Source organism: Pelophylax lessonae, assembly GCF_965119305.1.
Source record: "Pelophylax lessonae genome assembly, chromosome: 4".
NCBI lineage: Eukaryota > Metazoa > Chordata > Amphibia > Anura > Ranidae > Pelophylax > Pelophylax lessonae.
The window spans coordinates 523,281,605-523,296,107 of NC_138771.1; positions in this window are offsets into that span (position 1 = coordinate 523,281,605).

Below are 14,503 nucleotides of genomic sequence, written 5' to 3' on the forward strand. Positions count from 1 at the left end.
AGGAACTGAACCTGGAGGTCCTCCAGAGCTGACTGGAAGGGTGACACTGAAAAGGATCTGATTCTGCATACAGTGAGTACAGATCTGGGTCTTGGGGCCTGTCCTGAGAGGGCCATCCCTACAGCTAGAAGAGTCAGCGGACGGGTGTCAGTCAAGGGGATGCAAGAGAGAGTTCTGAAGATAATGTAATGCATCAAGTCTGCTGCTGGAGAGAGCAGCAAGAAGACTTAACCCCTTCCATACAAGTGTCAGTATGGTTAAAGCAGTGTGACTGCTTCCACAAGTAACGTGGTGAGGCCAAGTGAGAGTTGTCCTTACCAACTGTAAGTAGTTCAAGTTGGAGTATCCCACTATTTTCTTCTCCCATCCAAGTTCCATAATAAATATCAAAAAACCAAAACCCCTGGACTGTTTATTGAGTAACGAGCTAATGGGAGTAAGGATGGTTGTGTGAACTCTCCCTAAGGGACTGCCTGCAGGTAATCAGAGGAGACTCAATAAGTCATCACACAGCAAGCCCTATGAGTACAGTGCTACACTTTGTTAATTTGCATTTGCACTGTGGTTAGGTAATGCTGGTCCTAAAGCTGTGATGATGAAGGATGGATGTACAGAACTGTTGTTATGTTGCTGCCACAGTAAAATCTTCATAAAAGGCTGTTTGTGTGGGCATTCTTTTATTACCAGAGCTGAGCCTCAGACCAGGAGAGTGTGAGTAACTAAGATGGTGGAATTTGTCCCTATTATAGGTATATGTATACCCTATTTCATCCCTAGCATGAAGAAGATTGGAGGTGCCCTTGGCCAACTTGGCGGGATCTGGTGGCGAATCAGGGCTGTCTACTAGCGTCCTCATCTTACTACAGAAGGTTAAAAGCTCACTGGATTTCTAGCGGGATCACCAGATATTTCTTTGCACTTATGGAGCACATCTAATAAAACATTTTAATTCAAACATTTAACAGACCAAAAGGGAGCAAATAGGAGATACACATTATTTGTTTATTGTTCTGTATATTGTGTTTTTATATTTTTTGTTTCATTGTTCCTTATTTGAGCCCTCGCACTCACTTTAAATGTTTCAGGCCTCTTTCACATGGGTGGCTCGATCTGCCTGGTCATTTTCAGGTGAACCAGATCGAAGCGCTGTGTTAGTCTATGGCAGGCTGGAAATGGACTTGTATCTGTTTACATCTGATTACCTCCAAGTCCATCAAAATTATAAAAAGAAAGAAATGGAAAAGGCCTGCATTTCTTTCTATTTTTTTGGAACAAAACATGACCAAACCTAGGTAATAATGAGAAGGGTCAACAATGGCAGCCTCCATTATTCCTAACTACAATGATTCCTAAAAACCACCATAGTTTTCCATTCCCTAGTATTACCATATGACAAAACTGCAGAACACTGTATCTAAGAGTAGAGTGCACAAGACGTTGTCAGCTCAAAAGATTTCTGGCAAGATCAACAGCTATTTACAGATATACGAAAACACTTTCAATGGGATATTTAACAGAACAAAAGGGAGCAAATAAGTTCATTGTTAAGGTTTATATACACTTTAAAAATCAACTGCCAGTGCCAAATTCTTTGTCCTCGGCACCTCTAAACACTACCTGTGAAGGAGTTCCTCTTGTTGATGACTGGCTCTGAAGGGGTTAATCTCCGCCATTAACAATGAATTGCTGACATTTTTAGTAGATAAGTAGTTAAGTACCTCTCCCGTCACAGGTATTGTAGTCATAACAATCACAGACGCGATTCACGGAATTGTGGGCCCTTTCAAAATATTGTTGAGCAGAAATACCTCTAATCAGACGGGAGATAACAACTTGACAGATGCAATGTCAAAGATGCGCTTGAGCAATCGGCATCCACCAGCGGCACAGGCCGATGAGGCCTGCCGCCATGGAGTCCTTGTCATGGATGGAGTGTACTGTATGTGTTTCTGATTGCAGTCTCAGCTATTAACGGGCCATAATAAGAGACCTTAAGCTGGCCAGTGGCCATACACCAATTCGGCTGATTCAGCAGGGACAGGTCAAATTTTGAACAGTGTATAGCTAAAGATTGTTTGATCGACTTCTGTTAATGGGACATGTTGATAACGTTTTCTCGATCAGCTGATATAGCCACTGATAAGTGTGTTCAGACAATAGTAGATAAATCTGTCAGAATACAATTTCCTGGCAGGGGGAGGGGGGCATTCCTCCATCCACCATGTTTGTTAGGATGGAGGAATCTGCTGGCTGAATGAAAGAAAACGAACAATGTATCGCCAGATTTAACATGCTAATTGCCGTGTCATAACCAAGGAGCAGTACATAAGGGCAAGAGCCGCAAGGTACCCAGAAAACCTCCATCCATAGACAAATTGTGCTGAATCTGGACACATTAGGGGAGATTAACTAAAGCTGGTGCACTCAGAATCTGGTGCAGCTGTGCCTGGTAGCCAATCAGCTTCTGATTTCAACTTGATCAATTAGGCTTTGGCAATAAAACATGGAAGCTGATTGGTTTCTATGCAGAGTTGCACCAGATTTTGCACTCTCCAGCTTTATTAAATAAACATTACTGTACCTAAACCCAAGTACAATGTAATATATTGCAGTGCACTGGTCCTTAGATGTGGTGGCTGAGTTCATTTTAACATTTTTGGCTTTTTTCCCCTTCATATTCACCTAGTGATCCAGCCAGCAAGCAATGTGCTTCTTGTACTATATTCATTGAATTCTATCGGTGGAAGAGCAGCATTGTCACCTTGGACAGATAGTGTGTTAGGACTAGGACCCCCCCTCTTCTCATCTCTATAACATAGAGGAAAGGGGTTCTGCAGTCAGAGGCTGCTGTTAGAAATCATGGGGCCCTATACAGCCTTCCTGACGCCCCCCCCCCCAACCCTCCCTGCACCCTAGCCACCCTCCCCCCTTTCTGGGGTGCAGCGGAACAGCAGCACTGACACCCCAAATACGAAGGAAATTTGTTGACCTGATGGAGCCCAAGGAAATTTAATGTAAGCCCAGGAGGCAAGCAGAAGTGGGGGTGTGGTCTAGTAAAATCCATTTATCAATTTAGGCATGAATGAACAATGAAGCTGCCTTGAGCCCCCCTGTTTAGCTGATGAGGCCTGGGCCCAGTACAAAAGAGCTGGTTGTACTGCCTTATCATTGGCCCTGTTTGCAAGAGAGAGGTCTCAGAACAAAGTAACTAATAACAGTGTCTGACAGGTAGAGAGCACAGAAAGTTATCAGCTGTCAGGATTTCTGGAAAGGTCAACAGATATATTTTTTTATTTTTGCACTTATAAATATAGATGTAATTAAACATGTCTAATGGTATATTTAAAGTATAACTAAAGGCAAAACTTTTTTTTAGTTATGGATGGAGAGGAGATGGATTAGAACACCTGTCAGTTTGTATTGCTGTCTGTACCTCGGTTAAACAGATTCGCCCTCTCTGTTTTTCCTGCTTACCATTATTATTGAAAGTGAAAGTAAAAAAAATCTCAAATTTTGGGTTGTCCCAAGAAAAATAATAGACGTGAAATCTTCCAATGGGGACACTAGTTCTGGTGACCTAGGGGTCCCTAAGAGATTTGGAAATTAGATGGGATAAAATAACCAATGATAACCTCCTACCAGACGAATGAATAGCACTTAGGGAACTGAGTGAGGCTTCAAATTTAGTCATTAAGCCTAGTGACAAGGGAGGTAATATGGTCCTCCAATCAGAAAAAACTTAGGAACAAGAAATCCTAAAACAACTTGGGGATCAATCAACCTATACAAAACTTAAAACCAACCCATTTCCATTTCCAATTCGCCTTGACTAACAATTACTTTCTTTTTTGGGAGCGAACTACCAACAGATTAGGGGAACTTCCTTGGGGGCACCATGGGCACCCACGTATGCCTGCTTGCACCTCAGATGGTGGAAGGAGAGCCTTGTTTATTGTTCCCTCTTGTACCTCCACAACGTACGTCTGTGGCTGAGGTACATCGATGAGGTCTTGGTCATATGGTGTGGAATTGTGGATGAATTACAGAATTTCAGGTATATCAAACTTATGTTTACCTGGGATTTTAAGAGAATTTCTTTCCTTGATCTCTCCGTATTTGGAGACAAGGACATTTAGAAAGGACACAGCAGCTAGTACACTCCTCTTGGCCTCTAGTCACCACCCTCCATCGCTCATTAGGGGTATCCTGACTAGTCAGTTTATGCGTATTCGTAGAAACTGTTCCACAGAGGATGCCTATAAGTCTGAGACAGAGGGACTGTATAAAAGTTTTTGAAATAGAGGCTACTCTCATAGAACCCTTAGGAAGTCAAGCAAAAAGACTTATTCACGTAAATGAGAGGACCATATTGCAACTCAGGTGGCAAAACCCTCTCTTCCTTCATCCTCTCCTCCGCATCCTAACGCTCTATGGATCAAAATGGGAAGAAGTACGGTTGATCTTGACCAAGCATTGGCATATCCTGACACAATCCCCTAATCTGTGTCGGATTGTGGGTCAGAGACCATTACTTGTCTCCAGGACATCTAAAAACCTCAAAGATAGTTTGTTACATTCTGAATTCATATGCACTCCACCAAAAAAACTGGTTAGCAGATATGCCTCGGCTCAATGGCATGTTCTCTTGTGGCCATTGCCACATTTGTAGAACGTACTTACAGTTTAACTGATGCGGATGGGCAAAGGATATATCACATTAGACAATTCATTAACTCCAATACTGCACGGGTCCTCTACCGTCTTGAATGCCCCTGCAAACAATACCAAGTTGGCAAGACCAAGCATGAGTTGTGCATCCGCATCAGTGAACATTTAAGTAGTATTAAAAATATTAGAAATAAAAATAACCTAGAAAAGGGCCCTATTGCCCAACATTTTGAGATATTCCACAATATATTCCCTGAGGGGTTGAGAGCACAGGGTTTCTTTGCCCTTACTCTATCTAATCGCAGGGGGGACTTTGATACAGTCCTCCTGTAAAAAGAAAAAGAGTGGATCTTTCATTTACAAACGATGATCATTAAAGGACTCAACACTGAACTAAGTTTGCAAGTATTTCTTTAACCCTAATTTCGTATGGTACCCTTTATGCCGTTATTATTTTATCTTTCCTTAAAAAAAAAAAAAAAATATGGAATAGGATACTCTACTTAATGAATCCTTACTATTGGAGTTCCTCTTTAGTCCTCTTTTTGTCTCTATACATCCCAATTGCTGCGGGTGTTTTTACGGTATGACTGTGGAGATTAATTGTCTCCCTGTTTTGAGTAGAAAATAACTCTAGACATTCACACACATACCATTTAAAATATTTGTACACATTTCTATTTGTTTTAAATTAATTCTTTCATGATGTGGAATTTAAGAAACGATGGGTAACAACTGGCAAAAGATATAAGTAGGAGGAGTTTTAATCCCCGTTATAAGCCCATGATTAGATTCCCATACGTCCTGACGAAGCTCACGTGATCATGTGAGCGAAATGCATCAACGTCATCACGTCATGTGACCCATAATCATCAGCTTCCTGGTTTATCCACAAGGCTCGCACATCAGCCGTTGTACTCCTTTCCAGGGAGACTTCACCACTCACAGCATCAGCCTTGGATGACAGTCATATACTGTAGCTACGGCTTTGACACATTACAGCTGGACATTGATCCAGGGGGGATCCAGAGGGATCTGCATTCATCTCCATTGTGGGTGAGACTGACATTTGGGACGCGGTTCCCGGCTTGTATATACCACCCGACTGTATCCTGCATTGCAGAAGCACACTGGAAGATAGTAATCTGCTCTCTCTCCCTCTGCCTGCTCCTGTTGCATGACTATCATCACTGGCTTGCCTCCCGTGCTTAGCTTGAGCTTTCATCTATCTATGCTTTGATGTGCGCCAAGTTGATTCTCCTCTCACATAAACTACTACTTTTGCATTCAACGTGCTTGTGCTTCTGTGGACTGGATACATTTGGTGTTGGCCCTTTAGTTGATACTGGACTTTGTCCCATATATTTATAAGCCTACTTACACCATTTTCATCTAGGTGCTGACGCATCATTTTGCTCTATGCCCCTTGGTTTGAATGGATGGATGCATGAGAGCCCGGGTGGTTTTTAATGTTATTTTCTTGACAACGTTGTTATGAATAGTTTTATCCATGGTCTGGTGAAGGTTTTGTATCGATTTGATTTTTGCCAATAAAATATTTGTATTTTCTGTAAACCGTTGTGTGTTTCTATATGGAGCCTTTACCTTGACACTAGGTCTGTTCTTATAACTGGGTCATTTCTTTTTTGTATACAATTTGTTTGGCACTGGAAACCCCACCTATATTTATGGTTAGTCGGCTTAATTCCAATTATTGTAATTTAAGTGATGTATTTCCCATTTTTAATCCTAGGAATGTTCCTAAGAGATTCCCATAATTTTCAGGGATTTTTTCTCACTTCCTGTTTGGCTATGGGACAGGAAGTGAAGGTAAATGTCCACAATAAGACTCAGATGGCAAAAAAAATCTGACGAGTTATAACCCTTCCTTGCTCTATTCAAAATGAAAAAAAAAAGTTTGGGCTATAGTTCTACTTTACAGACTAGAAAGAAGCAAATGAGAAAAGTACTTTGTTAGGGCTTGCATACACTTTTAGTAAGCTAGAATTAGTTATCTAAGCCCCTGGCACTGAGACCTTCTCCACTGGCATGGCAGATGCAGCACACGCTCTGCTGTAAACTACCTCATTTCCCTCTTTAGAGTCCATTTTCCATATAATCCTATGGAGAATCCATGCGTGTGTCTGTGACATCCTAATACATGGAGTACTGGGAGTATATGGAGAAAAGACTATTGGAACTCACTCACAGCAAAGCCCAGGGTACCACTCAAATCAAGGGTGAGGGGATGAGGAAATAGTCAGTTGACACAGTGAACAGTAAAGACCCACCAAGGGATCAAACCTATTGTCACTCTGCCCAATGGAACAAAAAAAATGTCTTTGGATGGAAGGTTACCATGTCGTCCAGCTGGTTGCAATAACCAATGCAAGATACCTTCTCCTTTAGCCCAAAGCCCACATATGACATCTAACAATGGCTGTGTTGTTGTTCTCAGGCTATTGTTTGTTTTATTGAAGCTGAATATATCCTTTCCAAATATCTCCATCTAAAACTTTGAGCTTTGTTGGCTTTGTGGGTTGGCGTACTGAGCACTCCTTTATGTTTACTTTTTCTGAGATGTTTGACACATTGTGTCTGTCGTCAATGCACATAGCAAGAAGAAGGTGAAAAGGGCGCCTCTTTATCCATCTAGAAAACAGATAATGGGTCGCTGCCATAAACATCTGGAACGTTTTCTTTTTTATTTTTAAAGCCAAAGCAATCTTGTTTCAAATTTTTGGTGTGTGAGCACTTCAATATGACATCACCTGTAGCCATGGCAACCCCCGAACAACATGGGTGACAAAGACTGGAATGAATGTCACATGGGCAAGGCAGTAATGCATGGCGATGTATGGGGAGGGCTTTTAAAAAAAAAAAAAAAGACTAGCCGTAACTGTGAAATGTTACATAATAGGATGAAATGTGCACAAAACTTCATGTGGCTATTGCTGACTTGATAATTTAGTGTAATTAAAACACTTATTAAGAGATTATGCACACCATGTAGCATCTGTGGCCTGACTTACTAAGTGTCTAGTTGAGCCAAAACAAATCAAAAAAATTGTGGTACGAGTCCAAAGTGTTTTATTAATTTCACCAATGTCAACAGGAGAAAAACATCCAATGCATTTCGAGGACCAAAAACTCCCCTTCTTCGGTGCTACAGAAGACTCATAACTAAGTTTCAGTTTTCTTGCTGGGGGGCTGTTTTATGGACAGTTGAAGAATCCAAGTGTCACACTTACACCTAATGCAGGTGGTCAGACACTATAGTTAGCTTCTGTGTTAGCCCCCTTTCCCATAGGGCAAGCAGACCTACAAGTACTTGGTTGTCCCCAGGACTTATACACAATGCTAGTGCTTGGCTACCACACCGGGGCAGGCGTGAAATGAGCACAGCAAAAATGTACTTGCAGTTGGCAGACAGGAAGAGTGGTCCATTGAGAGTCCAGGTACAAGGCAGGCAAGGTTCAGAATAGTCAGGGGCAAATCCGTAGTCAAAAGGCAGGCAGAGTTCAGAGAGTAGTCGGTATCCGATGTGAGGTTGTCAACAAGGAAATCCAACCTAGTAGAGTAGGGCAGACAAACACAATATCACAAGCATGAGACTGTAGGCTTGACTGGCTTAAATAAGGTTTGGTCTCCACCCAGAGACTGGCCACATCAATGGCCTTGCAGGTGAACAGGCAGAGAAAATGTATCACAGCCAAAATAAGGAAGCTGGAATGAGCTTAGCAGCTGTGATGCAGCAGGAGCACTAGACGCTTCTGACACCAAGCCATTAGGCAAAAATAAAGACGCACCTCTTCTGGTCAGGGACCCTTATCCTAAGCCTTGCTTCCATTTTTCCTGACTTAGCAGTCAGCCTCCTGGAATGTGTACAATACTCAGTTTGCTTTAGTCTTTTCTCACGCTCTAAAGGGCAAAAATATGAGTAGACGTTGGCGTAGACAAAATACAGTTCAGAGACTTTAATTGTTGAATTATAAAGTATCCATCTTTTTTTGCACGGTTGTCACATGGCCCAAAATAAATGTTTAAGCAGCATCAATGTGTGTGTCATTTGCTGACATTTTTTGACTTGCGCTCAAGAATTCTGCGTTTTTGGTACAAATTTTTGTGGTCTGTCCCTCAGCGCTTACTTTATAGGACTGTTTAGCTTAAGGCATATGTTGTGATCCTATTAGTGATATTGTTCAGCTGGCAGAGGGAAGGCCCAGTGACCATAATACTATAGAGGACCGTAATGTGAAAAGCACACAAGAACTCCATTTTGATGTGGTGCGTGTAATAACATAGCAGTCAAAAAGCACCGTTTGGATCGTTGCGAGACAGACGCTGGCTGGCATTTGCCATCGCTATTTCCATTTTTTCACGATGACTTAATACATTCAATGAAGCCCAGCCACATAACAGACATTCTACAAAGCAAAAAAGAATTAAAAAATGCCACTTAAAGGAGAGTTTTGGCCCCGCCTAGGGATGTTTAGCCACAACATCAATAATCACAACTAGGCAAAGCGATTGGTAATTGTTTGAAAAAAAACAACAACAACAACAACAGATGCATGAAATAATAAAAACAAGATGCAAAAAACATCAGTGGTCTCTTAAAAATAGAAACTGCTTTTCAGGAAATCATAAACGACCTCATAGTACCCAATACGATGTATTTTGCCAAGGAATGTACTATGCGGAAAAATGAGGTCAAATTTTCCTTGGATGGTTAAAAATAGATAAAAAAGAAAGCCATCATATTTTGCAATTACTTACCATGTTTGTGGGTGTCCCTCCCAAAGATGGCAGTCGTGGTAAGGGATGCACTTGCCTCCAAAAAGTGAGCCTAAAGCCTAATACACACTATTCGTTTTTTTCATGCAACCCTGCGGGTTGCACAAAAAAAAGAAAGAAAAAAAAGCTTTTAGCTAACCATGCGAAGTTAGTTCAGTGATCTTCCCTGCTGAGCTTATGTGTTCTGATAGGGGGACGGCCCCTGCCATTGGCTAAGAGCGCTGATTGGTCAGATGCTAGTTTTCGAGCAAGCATGTCCGACAGAAGCCAGCTGAACGGACGGACAGACATACACACAGGCCGAATGTCGGCAATTTTTTTTTTTTTTCCAACTGCCAGTTGTCTCACGACATTTGGCCCATGTGTACAGGGCTTTGCACAATAGAAAGCTGCTTAAAGGAGGATTGTTACCAACATATGGCCTATCTATCCTTCTGCCCCCACAGACTGAAGTGTATTTAGCCCACAGGCTGAATGGGAGAAAATCAAAAATCTCCCACTTCCATGATAACAGCATGGGTGGAGGAATTTCCACTGCAATCCATTGTATTCAGCAATTGCAGTACCCATGGTTGCCTGAATACAGTGGTGGTGCTGCTGAACAGTGACTGCATCAGATAGGATGCACTGTTCAGCTGAAAAATTTCCACCCAGCAACGTCAATTTTTTTGTAGAGCGGGTGGTGCTTCCAGGGCCATCCACAGTCTGAATCTCATCCTATTTCGCAGGAATCGGCAGAAATTTGAGCCATCAATGGCCAGCCATAGGGGCAAGCAATGAAGGTGACTTTTACCAAACCTTCACTTGTGGTGAATGAATAACTCTTATTCAAAGCACATGCACCAGGATAATTTACCTGCATTGAATGTTTAGTGAATATCAGCTACAGTGATTTAGAAATATGCCACATATCTAGGTGAAACCGTGTAACCAAACCCAGCGCACATGTGTTACAAAATATTCAAGTTAAAATACCTTTAAAAACAGCTGCTACTATAAAAATCAAAATAACCAATCTAAGGTGCTGAAGAAGATATATATATACTGTATATACACATATAATTAGTCTAGCGCAAGCAGCGCTTCACGTTTATGCATCAAAAAGGGTGTCCACACGGTCCAAGAAACTCAGCCCAGTGAATAGTGATCCACTATGTTGTCTGCAGGTGGTCAAGGTGATCACACCATATTGCCCAGTCACCACACCTCGTGCTGAGTCCCCTCAGATAACACACTCACCAGATTTCAATAGGTTAAACACCTTATTAATCATTTAGATGCTCACCCGATTGTATGTGCCTCATGTTTCCTCCATTTATGAGCATCAAAACTGAGATCGGGGATCGTAACATTGGATAACCATCTAAATGATTAATAAGTCGTTTAACCTATTGAAATCTGATGAGTGTGTTATCTGAGGTGACTCGGAACGAGGTGTGGTGACTAGGCAATATGGTGTGATCACCTTGACCACCTGTAGACAACATAGTGGATCACTATCACTATTCACTGGGCTGAGTTTCTTGGACTGTGTGGACGCCCTTTTTGATGCATAAACGTGAAGCGCTGCTAGCGCTGGACTAATTATATGTATATATATCTTCTTCAGCACCTTAGATTGTAATTTTTCTATACTTGCAGTATTTTAAAGGGACATAGCATGGGGATACTGTATGTGCATGTATTGTAGAAATGTACTGAATTTATACACTCACCAGCCGGATTATGCTATGTGCCTCATGTATCAGCCAATTTATTAGGTACATCTGTTCAATTGCTTGGTAACACAAACTGTTAACTAGCCAATCACATGGCAGCAACTCAATGCATTTAGGCATCTAAACAAGGTGAAGACGACTTGCTGAAGTTCAAATCAAGCATCAGAATGGGGGAAAAAACGGATTTAAGTGACTTTGAATGTGGCATGGTTGTTGGTGCCAGACGGGCTGGTCTAAGCATTTCAAAAAATGTTGATCTACTGGGATTTTTATGCACAACCATCTCTAGGGTTTACAGAGAATGGTCCGAAAAAGAGAAAGTATCTAGTAAGTGGCAGTTGTGTGGACAAAAATGCCTTGTTGTAAGAGATGAGAGGAGAATTGGCAGAGAATTGGTTTGAGATGATAAAAGGGCAACAGTAAGTCAAATACTCTTTTGTTACAACCAAGGTATGCAGAATACCATCTCTGAATGGCTACAGTAGCAGAAGACCACTCCGGGTGCCACTCCTGTCAGCTAAGAACAGGACACTGAGGCTACAATTCACACAGGGTCACCAAATTTGGACAATAGAAGAGTGGAAAATTGTTGCCTGGTCTGAGGAGTCTCAATTGCAGCTGGGACATTTAGATGTTAGGGTCAGAATTTGGTGTAAACAACATGAAAGCATGGATCCATCCTACCTTGTATCAACGGTTCAGGCTGGTGGTTGTGGTAGTGTAATGGTGTGGGGGATATTTTCTTGACACACGTTGGGACCCTTAGTGTTAATTGAGCATTGTTTAAATGCCACGGCCTACCTGAGTATTGCTGCTGACCATGTTCATCCCTTTATGACTAAAGTGTTCCCATCTTCTGATGGCTCCTTATAGCAGGATAATGCACCATGTCAAAAAGCTCAAATCATCTCACCACTGGTTTCTTGAACATGACAATGAGTTCACTGTACTCTAATGGCCTCCACGGTCACCAAATCTCAATCCAATAGAGCACCTTTAGGATGTGGTGGAACAGCAGATTTGCACCATTGATGCGCACCCGACAAATCTGGAGCAACTGCGTGATGCTATCATGTCAATATGTACCAAAATCTCTGAGGAATTTTTCCAAAACCTTGTTGAATCTATGCCACGAAGAATTAAGGCAGTTCTTAAGACAAAAGGGGGTCCAACCCGGTGCTAGCAAGGTGTACCTAATACACAAGGGGCGGGTGAGTTTATATATATATATATTTATATATACAGTGCCTTGCGAAAGTATTCGGCCCCCTTGAACTTTGCGACCTTTTGCCACATTTTAGGCTTCAAACATAAAGATATAAAACTGTAATTTTTTGTGAAGAATCAACAACAAGTGGGACACAATCATGAAGTGGAACGAAATTTATTGGATATTTCAAACTTTTTTAACAAATAAAAAACTGAAAAATTGGGCGTGCAAAATTATTCAGCCCCCTTAAGTTAATACTTTGTAGCGCCACGTTTTGCTGCGATTACAGCTGTAAGTCGCTTGGGGTATGTCTCTATCAGTTTTGCACATCGAGAGACTGAAATTTTTGCCCATTCCTCCTTGCAAAACAGCTCGAGCTCAGTGAGGTTGGATGGAGAGCGTTTGTGAACAGCAGTTTTCAGTTCTTTCCACAGATTCTCGATTGGATTCAGGTCTGGACTTTGACTTGGCCATTCTAACACCTGGATATGTTTATTTTTGAACCATTCCATTTGTAGATTTTGCTTTATGTTCCGAATCATTGTCTTGTTGGAAGACAAATCTCCGTCCCAGTCTCAGGTCTTTTGCAGACTCCATCAGGTTTTCTTCCAGAATGGTCCTGTATTTGGCTCAATCCATCTTCCCATCAATTTTAACCATCTTCCCTGTCCCTGCTGAAGAAAAGCAGGCCCAAACCATGATGCTGCCACCACCATGTTTGACAGTGGGGATGGTGTGTTCAGGGTGATGAGCTGTGTTGCTTTTACGCCAAACATAACGTTTTGCATTGTTGCCAAAAAGTTTGATTTTGGTTTCATCTGACCAGAGCACCTTCTTCCACATGTTTGGTGTGTCTCCCAGGTAGCTTGTGGCAAACTTTAAACGACACTTTTTATGGATATCTTTAAGAAATGGCTTTCTTCTTGCCACTCTTCCATAAAGGCCAGATTTGTGCAGTATACGACTGATTGTTGTCCTATGGACAGAGTCTCCCACCTCAGCTGTAGATCTCTGCAGTTCATCCAGAGTGATCATGGGCCTCTTGGCTGCATCTCTGATCAGTCTTCTCCTTGTATGAGCTGAAAGTTTAGAGGGACGGCCAGGTCTTCGTAGATTTGCAGTGGTCTGATACTCCTTCCATTTCAATATTATCGCTTGCACAGTGCTCCTTGGGATGTTTAACCACTTTAGCCCCAGCCCTATTTCGGACACTTTTTGTTCACAAGTTAAAACCAGCATTTTTTCCTAGAAAACTACTTAGAACCCCCAAACATTATATATATTTTTTTAGCAAAGACTCTGGAGAATAAAATGTCGGTCATTGCAAAATTTTTTGTCACGCGGTATTTGCGCAGCGGTCTTTAAAACGCCATTTTTTTGGAAAAAATTTGAAAAATCACATTTCACTGCATTTAAAAAATACTAAACAGTAAAGTTAGCCCATTTTTTTTGTATATTGTGAAAGATGATGTCACGCCGAGTAAATAGATACCAAACATGTTACGGTTTAAAATTGCGCCCCCCCGTGGGATGGCGACAAACTACGGTCAATAGAGATCTCAATCTGCGACGCTTTAAATTTATTTAACGGTTACCAGTTTAGAGTTAGAGTGTAGCTCTTTTTTTTAATTATTGCCCACACTCTGGCGATCGCGGCGATACCTCACATGTGTGGTTTGAACAGCGATTTCATTTGCGGCTCGACTTGCGTATACGTTTTTTTTTGTGCGCGAGCTAACGGTGACGGGGACGGCTAAATTTTTTTTTTTTTTTTTTTTCCTATTTATTTTTTCTTTTTTTTAAACTTTATTACAGGTTTTTAAAAAAAAAAAAAATCTGATCACTTTTATTGCTGTCACAAGCAATGTAAACATCCCTGGTGACAGCAATATGTCGTGACAGGTACACTTTATGGAGGGATCGAGGGTCTAAAAGACCCTAGACCCCTCCACTACACTTCCCTGTATGCAAAACGCCGAAAACGGCATTTTTGCATACAGCCGTTTTTCAAATCTGCCGCCTTTTGCAGCACAGTAACCCGGACGTGACGTCATGGACGCCGCCTCCGGGTTACGTCATCGGAGACCCGATCGATGCCGTTTCCGGCATT